Below are 11,129 nucleotides of genomic sequence, written 5' to 3' on the forward strand. Positions count from 1 at the left end.
ATCGATGTCCCACACATCAAAGATCTTGACAATAAGAATGAGGTTGAGGGGCATCATATTTCGGCGTGAAATACTCCCTAGCTTCTGACAGCGCTCGCATGAAACACAATAAGTGTGAGCGTCTTGAAAGATGGTAGGCCAATAAAAACTGCACTGCAAAATCTTTGCAGCAGTCTTCTTTGCACTGAAGTGGCCTCCACAGGCATGATCATGACAGAAGGAGATGACACTGGATTGGTCAGGCTCGGGAATGCATCTCCTAATGATCTGATCGGGACAATTCTTGAACAAGTAAGGATCGTCCCAGAAAAAATTCTTCACCACAGACATGAATTTGGACTTATCTTTCCGCCCCCAATGCAAAGGCATTTGACCGGTGACAAGATAGTTCACTATGTCAGCGAACCATGGTGAGTGAGCATGAGCAATATGCATCAACTGCTCAACGGGGAAGGTCTCAAAAATGGGGACGGCTTCTTCCGTGAAGTCCACGGTAATCCTTGAGAGATGATCAGCCACCACATTTTCAGAACTCTTCTTGTCCCGAATCTCAATGTCGAATTCTTGTAAGAGTAAAATCCACCGGATGAGGCGAGATTTAGCATCCTTTTTGGAGAAAAGATACTTTAATGCCGCGTGATCCGAGTAGATGATGACTTTCGATCCTAATAGGTAGGATCGAAACTTATCCAGTGCAAATGCGACTGCCAGCAGCTCCTTCTCAGTGGTCGAATAATTCAGTTGGGCGTCGTTCAGAGTTCGACTTGCATAATAAATGACGTGGGGAAGTTTGTCAATGTCCTGCCCCAACACAGCTCCAACAGCATAATCGGACGCATCACACATGATCTCGAAAGGTGTACCCCAACTCGGGGGCCAAATGATGGGTGTGGACGTTAGAATTACCTTCAAGGCCCTAAATGCCTTCTTGCAGTCCTCGTCAAAAATGAAAGGGGCCTCCTTCACCAACAGTTTGCACAAGGGCCGGGCGATCTTGCTGAAGTCCTAGATGAATCGCCAATAAAATCCTGCATGGCCCAGAAAAGAGCGAACCTCTTTAACCGTCCATGGGGACGGAAGGTAGGATATCAGGTCTACCTTCGCCTTGTCTACCTATATCCCCCGACGAGAGATGACGTGCCCGAGCACAATTCCTTGCTGTACCATAAAATGGCACTTCTCCCAATTGAGTACCAGGTTCTTCTCTTTACACCTCACCAAGACTAACGTGAGGTGGTGCAAACACTCCTCAAAAGATGACCCAAAAACTGAGAAGTCGTCCATAAATACCTCTAGGAAACGCTCCACCATGTCAGAAAAGATGCTAATCATGCACCGCTGAAAAGTAGCAGGTGCATTGCATAAGCCAAAGGGCATGCGTCGGTAAGAGAACGTCCCGAACGGACAAGTGAAGGTCGTCTTCTCTTGGTCTTCAGGGTCCACAGGGACCTGGTTATATCCAGAATAACCATCCAAAAAATAGTATTACTCGTGCCCGGCCAACCGCTCCACCATTTGATCAATGAACGGAAGAGGAAAGTGATCTTTCCTGGTGGCGGTGTTCAGCTTGCGGTAGTCGATGCAGACTCTCCATCCAGACTGTACTCGAGTTGGGACCAACTCGCCTTCCTTGTTATGCACGACCGTTACTCCAGCTTGCTTGGGCACTACATGAATAGGGCTCACCCATTTGCTGTCAGAGATTGGGTAGATGACTCCTGCATCCAACAATTTGATTACTTCTCCTCTGACGACTTCCTGCATGGTCGGGTTGAGCCTTCTCTGTGGCTCCCTCGATGGTTTGGTGTCTTCCTCCAGATGTTATCTCCTATCTCAACAGAATTTCTAAGACTTCTCCTAAGAGTTCTTTCAATTTCGGGATCTAAAGATGTCAAGTCTAGGTTCAAAGATCTTCTACCAAGCATACACCAAGCATACACAAATGTTTAACCAAAAGACAAACAAAAAATAAAGAAAAGAATTTGCTAATGCGGAACAAAGTTCTCCAAAGTACAATCTAGGCTAGTTCCCCGGTAGGTGAGGGGGGTCACATTGGACACACTTAAATCCCAAGACCTGTCCTTGCCAGAATTCGCCTTGTCATTACCCTTATGGTGCGTTTGGGTCGTAAGATTATTCAATATTCGAACCGGGTTTTTATTCAAAAACCCATACCCGGATCCAAGTTGAATAAAACCCATGGGTCACTTGAATAAAGTTTGAATAGTTTGAATAAACCCATCATATATTTTTTATTATTATTTTTTACCATACCAATCATTATACACAACTTTTCATACAATCCAATCATTTCCAATCATTTTATACTATTATAAAACACTTTTTTAAAACCCATCATATATTTTTTATTATTATTTTTTACCATACCAATCATTATACACAACTTTTCATACAATCCAATCATTTCCAATCATTTTATACTATTATAAAACACTTTTTTAAAACCCATCATATATTTTTTATTATTATTTTTTACCATACCAATCATTATACACAATTTTTCATACAATCCAATCATTTCCAATCACTTTATATTATTATAAAACACTTTTTTCCAATCTTCCAAATTACATATTCAAAAGAATCTAAATTATATTCAACATCCAAACACATTTTCATTGCCTTGAAATTCGTGATCAGATTCAGAATATTATTCATATTCGAAATATTCGATACCCAAACGCAACATTAGATAGCTAAGTAGACCCACACTAGCAAAAAAGTTTTTTTTTTTTTTTTTTAAATCAAAAGAAAAATAACACAACTAAGATAAAAAGGTAAAGACTAACAAAAATGCATACAATTTACACGAAGATAGCAGCAGAAGTAAAAATAAGAATACTTACAAATTGGGACCAAAAAGAATTTTTGGTAAAACTTTCTGCTACTGATCTTATCCTGGAGCTGCCTTCTGAGTTGAGGTCGATCGATCGAATATCGATCGATCAAAATTGTAGTAGATCGATCAAATATTTGAAATTGTGCAGGAACAGAAACAGAAACAGGAACAAAAACAGAACATAAACTCTTTTTTTTTTTTTGTTAGAACAAAATAAAACAAATTGAGGGTAATATGAAACACAAACTACACAGAATTTGAACTAAATTATAATGAACTAAAAGAAAATTAAACAAACAGCAAAATACTATTAAACAGAAACAAATTATGAACAAATTAGACTAAAAGAAGTACTGGAACAGAGATACTCACCTTGTTCTGAGCTGCTGCTGTGCAGAAAGTTCGTTCGATCGAAGTATATTTCAATCGATCGAATATATTTTAGATCGATCGATTTTATATTAGGCAGATGCTTAACTCGATCGATCGAATTTATTTTCGATCGATCGATTCTTCAGGGCACCCAGTAAGTTGCAGAAGCTGCAGAACAGATCCGGGAGAAACAAAGAAAGAACTTAGAATGTAGAATAGAAGCTAAACAACAGAAAAATGGAACAAAAATCTATCTAACTAGTGGAAAAACAAAATCAATCAAACAAAAACCAATTTTTGAACCGATGTCCCCGGCAACGGCGCCAAAAACTTGATGTTTGTTTTAATGAGTACTCGCAAGCGCACGAATCGTTTGCAATATAGTGTGTGCAAGTGCGAAGTCGAATCCACAGGGAATTGGTCAAATGTTGGTGTCTTGTTTAATCAACCTCATTTTAACCTAGTTCCAAAGGTTTGAGGATTGATTCAAGAACAAAAGACTAAATAAAAGAGATGAAATGAAATATGCAAATTAAAAGGAACTAAGGCTAAGGAATCTACCAAACCAAATCCAACAACTCACACTCTTGGTTTCCACTTGAACACCCAAAGAACATTAAGCTTTGGATGTCATTCAAGTGTCTTAACCACAAACTCTAGAACCATTAAATGAATCCAACTCAAAGATAAATCACAAAAAGTACCCATTTGAAATCAAATCATCCAATGTATCCATTCAATGAACAAATCACAATGGATATCATCATTCAAATCGATAAAACAATGTATCCATCGGTTGAAACACATTAAATGTCCTATATCTACTAACAACCACATTCATTGCAAAAGATAAAGCATTTAAATGAATGGAACTTGAACAACAAATATGATATATCATCAAATGTGCAAGTAGTATAACAAGAGTGTGAGTCTCATCAATGGAAAGGTTTCATCGTCAACCTTAGTTGAGGTTACTAGCCTTCCATGACTAAGGACACCACAAGAAAATGAAGAACAAACATGGAAATAAAAGAAAAGCTTTACAAAGAAAAAGTGTCTAAAAACAAAAGCTACTGAAATACACTATGAAATGAACGAAATTAAACCTAGCTACTGTTCTCTGAACTCTCCAACAAGGAGGCATGGCTATGGCTTTTATAGAAGGAAATTATGGCTAGAAACCCATGTAAAATGACTCCTCTAACCCCCTCTAGGGTTCCTCTCTTGCTAGAGACAACCAAGGTCACGAAACCAGCATGTTCTGCTGTGAAAATCAGAGGGAGAACTGCTTTTTGTTGTGGAGAAGCTCCTAATTGGATGTTCTGGCGCGCTTCTGCAAAAGTAAATTTTGGGAAATTTCGATCGATCGATTAATATTCGATCAATCGACTTCGGGCAAAATTTGATCGATCGAATTTAAGTTCGATTGATCGAGTTCTTAAGAACTTTCGAATTTTCCAAGCAATTCCTCATGAATTTTGCCATTCCTCACTTATTAACCTACAAAACATAAAAACACAAAAAACTAACCAAAGCATCAGAAAATAACAAGGCTAAAGGTCTAACTAATGTAAATCAAGGGGTCCAAATACACAATATTTGGCACTCATCACCCTAGTAAAATAAGGTTTGACTTTTGACTGATCTATCATTGATTTTCTCTCTAGTTTGAAAAATCTGGTTGCTTTAAGTTATATCAGTGAACTTCATACCTTATTGAGAAAGCTTTCACACACACACGCATTGCATGAGTTGAGTAATCTATTTAAAATTTCTATCTGTAGGGAAATTTATACTTATTAAATATTTAACTCTCATTTATATCTTTGCATATTTTTGCAATGATATTTGACTACTTTATCAGTTGATTATATATGCGTGTTTTGAAGCTAACTTTAGGAAAAAATATTTTTCTGCAAATTTTTCTCCAGTTTCAAATTTTCAATGTGAAGCATCCGAACAGACTTATTCTTATGTCCAGACAAGAGCAGTCTTGCCGTATGTTGTCCTAACAGTAGCCGTCCGGACAGTTAAGTGACATGTCCGAACGGGATCTCTATAGGTTTAAGACTTGCGTCTCTTTCTCTGCCATACACATATCTCTGCATTTTTATTATTTATCATGCCATGTTATGTGTTTTTCTCACGGATCTCTCCCAAGATTTTGGCATTCTCTACATATTTCTTTTCATTCCATGATCTTCTTTGTGTTTTCCTCTGTTCTTTTAAGTTTTTGTGCTTTTAGAATATCGGAATATTTGTTGATTGGGATATTTTCTTGAGATATTGTGCATGAAAAACCTATTATGTTTGTGTGCTGGGTTGATCTTGATGTATTTATGCCTTATGAATTGCTGCATTGCTTATATTTTTCTTTGGCATCCATTTGACAACCGTCATAAATACCACATTGTTTTTGGAACTAACAAGATCTGATTTTTCTTGGTAATGGTTTTTTTTTTTTTTTTTTTTTGAGATATTTCCTTTTAATCTTGGTTCAGGAATATGTCATCAAGGGGCTCCCAGCACAGTGTTTGACAGATGGATCTTTTGAAAAACAGATTGTTGCAGAAGTCATATGTTCATATTTCCAAAGGTCTCAGGTTTTAGATGAGTTCTTTCCCCCGCTCATGCAGAGCCTTCCGTAGCATCTCCCTCAGATCTGTATCAGTTCGAGGTTCACTGGTAAATTTCCTCTTTTATCTTGCAAACTAGTTGCTTAGAAGATGTCAATCTGTGGATAACCAGGTTCTGGCTCTGTAAAATCAAGCGACTAGAGGTTTTTCTGTCCATGGTTCCCGGCTTCCGGAGCTAGAAACCGAAGTAGTACAAATCCAGCTTTTTGTACAGCTTTCTCTCCGTTACTTGATTTCAGTGGATCAGCGGGATTTGGTACTTGGAGGATTTTTGTTCCTATTTTTTGGGCCACTTGCAGACTCTTCTTTGTTTTCCTATTGTTTTGGATTTTAGAACGTTTTTGTCTGTGGATTTTATATACTCTGTTTACCCTTGTCCTATTGAGACATTAAGGGAGAGTATTTTATTACCGTGGTCCTTCTCATACTCTGTTTTACCCTTTGTCCTTTTGAGACAAAAAGGGAGAGTATTTTTTTATTTGGACAGGATTGTATTTTTAATCGGTTTAGTGATTTTTGTCCCAGAATGGCCAAAAGGGAAGTTTGTTAGTTTGTGATTGGCTGTATTCTGTTGGACAAAATCACTTCTAAGTAATGATGCTTATTATACAGGGATGCTGTTATATTCAAAGTCTCACTTCAGTTATGTTCTTCAAGAAGACTCTATGCAGATCTCAAGACAGTGAAGTTCAGTCTCTTGCATCCATCCGAACAACGTGGTATTCCGTCCAGATGCTCATCTATCAAGCATCATCCGTCCGGACGACAAGAACTTTTCATCTAGACCTTCCATATGTGTCCAGAAGCTTCGAACTATTCTCGGTTGCAACCGTCCGGATGTCTAAGCAACACGTTTGGATGCCTTTCAGTGTTCGACAAGTAAAAGGATTTCTTTCCAAAACACATATATGGGAAGACAGCTACAACCGTCCGGATGATGTAGTGTTCCCGTCCGAACACTATCCTTGATAAGGCAAGTCGTGCAGAAGATGTTCAACCATCCAGATGTCAGTCTTCATGGTCCGGACGCTCAAGCTTTATATATGGAAATTGCGTGCATCAGTTCAACCATCCGAACATCAGTCTTCATGGTCCAAATGCTAGGTCAAGCTTCTCCAATTTCTACATGGAGTTGAATTTCATGTTCAGACACAGATCAGGAAACAACAACTGTTTGAACGGAAGGGCAACACTGTCCGAACGCTTTTCAGGTTTCCAGGAAGATTTCTACACACGTCTCAGTGTTTTTATCATAACTCTCTGCTCGAGTATCGGATTGAGACGAAATTGGTGTCGTTGGAAAGCTAAGAAAAAATGATACAACTTGACTATCTGAATTGCCCATCATCAAGACGAAAATATCAAGTGTCCGTACGACCCGCCAGAATTTGAGAAGTTTCGGAATTCCTTTTCAAACACGGAAACAGTTGACCGTCTGGACGCCCAAGGCTGCCATCTGGACGCGCGTACCAGAGACTCCAAATTTGAGTTGAAATAGGATTTGTAAAGCCTATATAAAAAGGGCTCTAGGCACGTATTATGTACAGAATTCGGTAGTGAATTCCTTGTAGCTTAAAGAGGGTGTTTAGGGAGATATTGATGATCTGCTAGCTCTTTATCTATTGCCAGTGTGTGGTGATTTGTTCGTGTGAAGTCTATCTTAGGGGTTGGCCCTAAGGTAAAGGATTCTATTGAAGACCCTTTCAAGTAGGAGACTTGGTTGGGAGGCGTTCGTGTTGGGTTACACATCAGAGTGCTAGATACGATCGCTGCATCAAGTATGTGAGTGTTACTATCTATGTACTAGCTATGTCTTTTGAATAGTGGATATCCTGGGTTTGGCAGCCCCGGAGTGAATAGTGTCCGGACGGTATAACCACGTTGTCTGGACAGATGCACTTGAACACTGGAATCTTCTTGAACTCTGAAGAGCGTCTGGACGTGTTGCCATGTCATCCGGACGGTTGCAACCTTGCACTGTTCGAAGCTTCTAGACACTGATGGGGTCCGGACGGTATTGCCAACTCGTTCGAACGTATATGGGAACTTGGGATCCGACTATTTTGAATTGGAAACTATACAAAATCTGTTAGTTTGAAATTGGCCACATTCTGTTGGACAAAATCACTTCTGTGTAATGATGCTTTTTAACAGGGATTCCGCTATTCATAGTGCTTCCAGAAGATTCTGTACAGTCTACATGTCAGAAAAATCTGGTTCCCTACCAGCTGTCCGGACGACGTGATATACCGTCCAAACACCCAACTGTCCAAAGCATCATTCATCCGGACGACTAGAACTTTCCGTTCGGACCTTCCTCTGTGTCGAGAAGCTTCGAACTGTTTCAGCTTGCATCCGTCCGGACGTTTCAGCAGCACGACCGGACAACACTCAATGTTCGGCCAAACTTCAGGATTTCTTTCCAAAACACAGATATGGGAAGATCGCTGCAACCATCCGGACGATGTAGATTCCCGTCCGGATGCGCTCATCCATAAGCCAAGTATCACATTCAAAATCTAGACATCCGGAAGCTAGTCTTCATGGTCCGGACGCGCGAGCATCATATATGAAAATTGCGTGCATCAGATCAACCGTCCGGATGACCATCCCCTTGGTCCAAACGCTCGAAGCCTCAATATGGAAATTGCGTGCAGCTGAAGTACGACCGTCCTGATGACAGGGCAACACCGTCCGGACGCGGCTCAAATCATGAAAGAATTTCAGCGAAATTTTCAGAAAGCCAATTGCACAGTTGTCCGTCTGGATGCCCTATGACTACCGTCCGGACAAGGCCTAGGCGTTATCAAGACAGACGCTCAGTTGAACTTGTAGCCTATAAATAGAGGTCCCTAGGCTTGATAATTGCAAGAATTCGGTATTGAATTCCATTAGTGCTTAGAGAGTTATTTTGTGAGATTATTGAGCTGAGTTGGTCTCTCTGAAGCCATTGGTGTGTGTGCTGTTAATGCGCTAATTTGAAGTCTATCTTAAAGGTTGGCCCTAAGGTAAAAGATTCCATTGAAGACCCCTTCAGGTAGGAGACCTGGTTTGGAGGCGTTCGTGTTAGGTTACACGTTAGAGTGCAAGGTACGACCACTGCATCAAGGGTATGTGAGTGCTACTACTTTGTAACTAGTCTTGTCTTCTGAATAGTGGATATCCTGGGTTTGGCTGCCCCGGAGTGGTTTTTCTCATATTGAGTTTTCTACTTCGTTAACAAAAATTCTTGTGTCTTTTAAATTCCACATTGATATTATTTTGTTAACACTTTGTGCACACACACACTTACTTTGTGTTAGAAGTCATTTCAATTTTTCAAAATCTTCCTTGAACACTTGAAATAGCCTTCTTGAAGCTTGTAACACTACAACTTGTCATAATGAGACTCTTTCCGTATTAGAGACATAAACTCTAAATACTGTGAAGACTCTGAAATATATGGCATCCCTGTTAAAGCAATAACATTACATAGCAGTGATTTTGTCAAACAGAATGTAGCCAATACAAAATACTAACAATAATGATCATACTTACTATAGATAATCTCATAAGTCAAATAACATGATATGATAAGTATAAATTATAGCCACATAATGTCACATAAGTATAAAAATTCATACTAATACAATTATTAAGTATCTAGATACTTAGAACGTATATACTAACATTAACATATATGATATTAACTAGTTAATATATATACTAACATAGTTCAAGCATTTTAAATTTTTAACTAACACCATCAATGGTATTAACTATTAACGTAATATTCATTCAAAAAAAAATAAAACCTATTAACTTAATTGAAATAAAATCATATATGTTAGTTAACATTTTTATTGCCTACTATTACAATTTTGTATCATTGGATACTTAGGAATTATTAAATTACAATTTTCTATCGTGAAGTATTATTATTATTATTATTATTATTATTATTATTATTATTATTATTATTATTATTATAGATTAAGTATAACTTATAACCAAATTCATATTTTGTAGGCTATGAGCCAGTGATTAAGTATAATTATTATTAAATATCTAATTCTATAAATAAATTATTAATTTATACATGATACATTGTATCGTTAGCTTTATGATTAACTTAATGAACAAATCCCAAGATACAGGATTAACTCTTCTTTTTAAAAATTTCTTTTCTAAGCAATATTCCAAATTCCAAAATTTCAAAATTCATAATTTAGGTTGTTTATTAATATTTTTGTTTTGAAAATAACAAACAAAAGAAAGAAAAAGAATGATTTAACAAAGAATGTGTATCCCACATTACTAGATAAAAATATTACTAAATTCTGTTAATTTCTTCCAATATATTTATTGTGGTTCTTTAAAATTCCAAAAGAGGACCTTAAAATTAAACACATCATTAGATGGACAAACCTAAATCACGCAATAGGATTAGGGTAATGTGATGTAAAAAAAAAACTATAATATATGTGTTGTAGTTTTTTTAACAATCAAAATTTATTTTTAAATTTTCATAAAAAATAATGAGAAAGTGTTAGTATTTTATGTTGGCTACATTCTAGATGACAAAAACACTTTATGTAATGGTTACTATTTAAACATAATTATCGATCTTATTTAGAATCTTCAAGATATATGGACAGTGTTTATTTCAAGCCATGTGCCTTGTCACAAGTTTCTAGAAGATGTTCATGAAGATTCCATGCAAATTTTAAGTCAGCTAGCCGGTTCCTTTGCAACCGTCCGGAAGAGCCTTTGAAGGCGTCTCGATGCCCCGCAATGTCTAGAAGCTTCAGCATCGAAAACGTTCGGACGTCAGGGCAACACCGTCCAGATGCTAGGTCAAGCTTCTCCAATTTCTACACGGAGTTGGATTTCAGTCGACACTTAGTTGGGAAGTTTCTACAAGACATCAGACGACGTGGCAACCCGTTCGAACGCTACCTAGCGTTCTAGAATATTCTGGGTTTCCTTTACGAACGCGGAAAGGATTGACAGTGAAGACCGTCTAGACGCTCAGCCAAGCCGTCCGGAAGTGGTCCTGTTTTGGGAAGAATCGCGCTATTCTAGAAAGGCAGTCGTAGAAGACCATTTGGACGTGGCTATCTTCCGTCCAAACGCTCCACAGCCAAAGTCTGAATTTGTCTAGAATTAGGTTTTCTGAAGCCTATTTAAAAAGGGCTCTAGGCTTGTTATTTGTAAGAATTCAATATAGAATTCCATAGTGCTTAGAGAGAGTGTTTAGGGACAATTGAAGATCCGCTAAC

Source organism: Alnus glutinosa, chromosome 6 (assembly GCF_958979055.1).
Source record: "Alnus glutinosa chromosome 6, dhAlnGlut1.1, whole genome shotgun sequence".
Taxonomy (NCBI): Eukaryota; Viridiplantae; Streptophyta; class Magnoliopsida; order Fagales; family Betulaceae; genus Alnus; species Alnus glutinosa.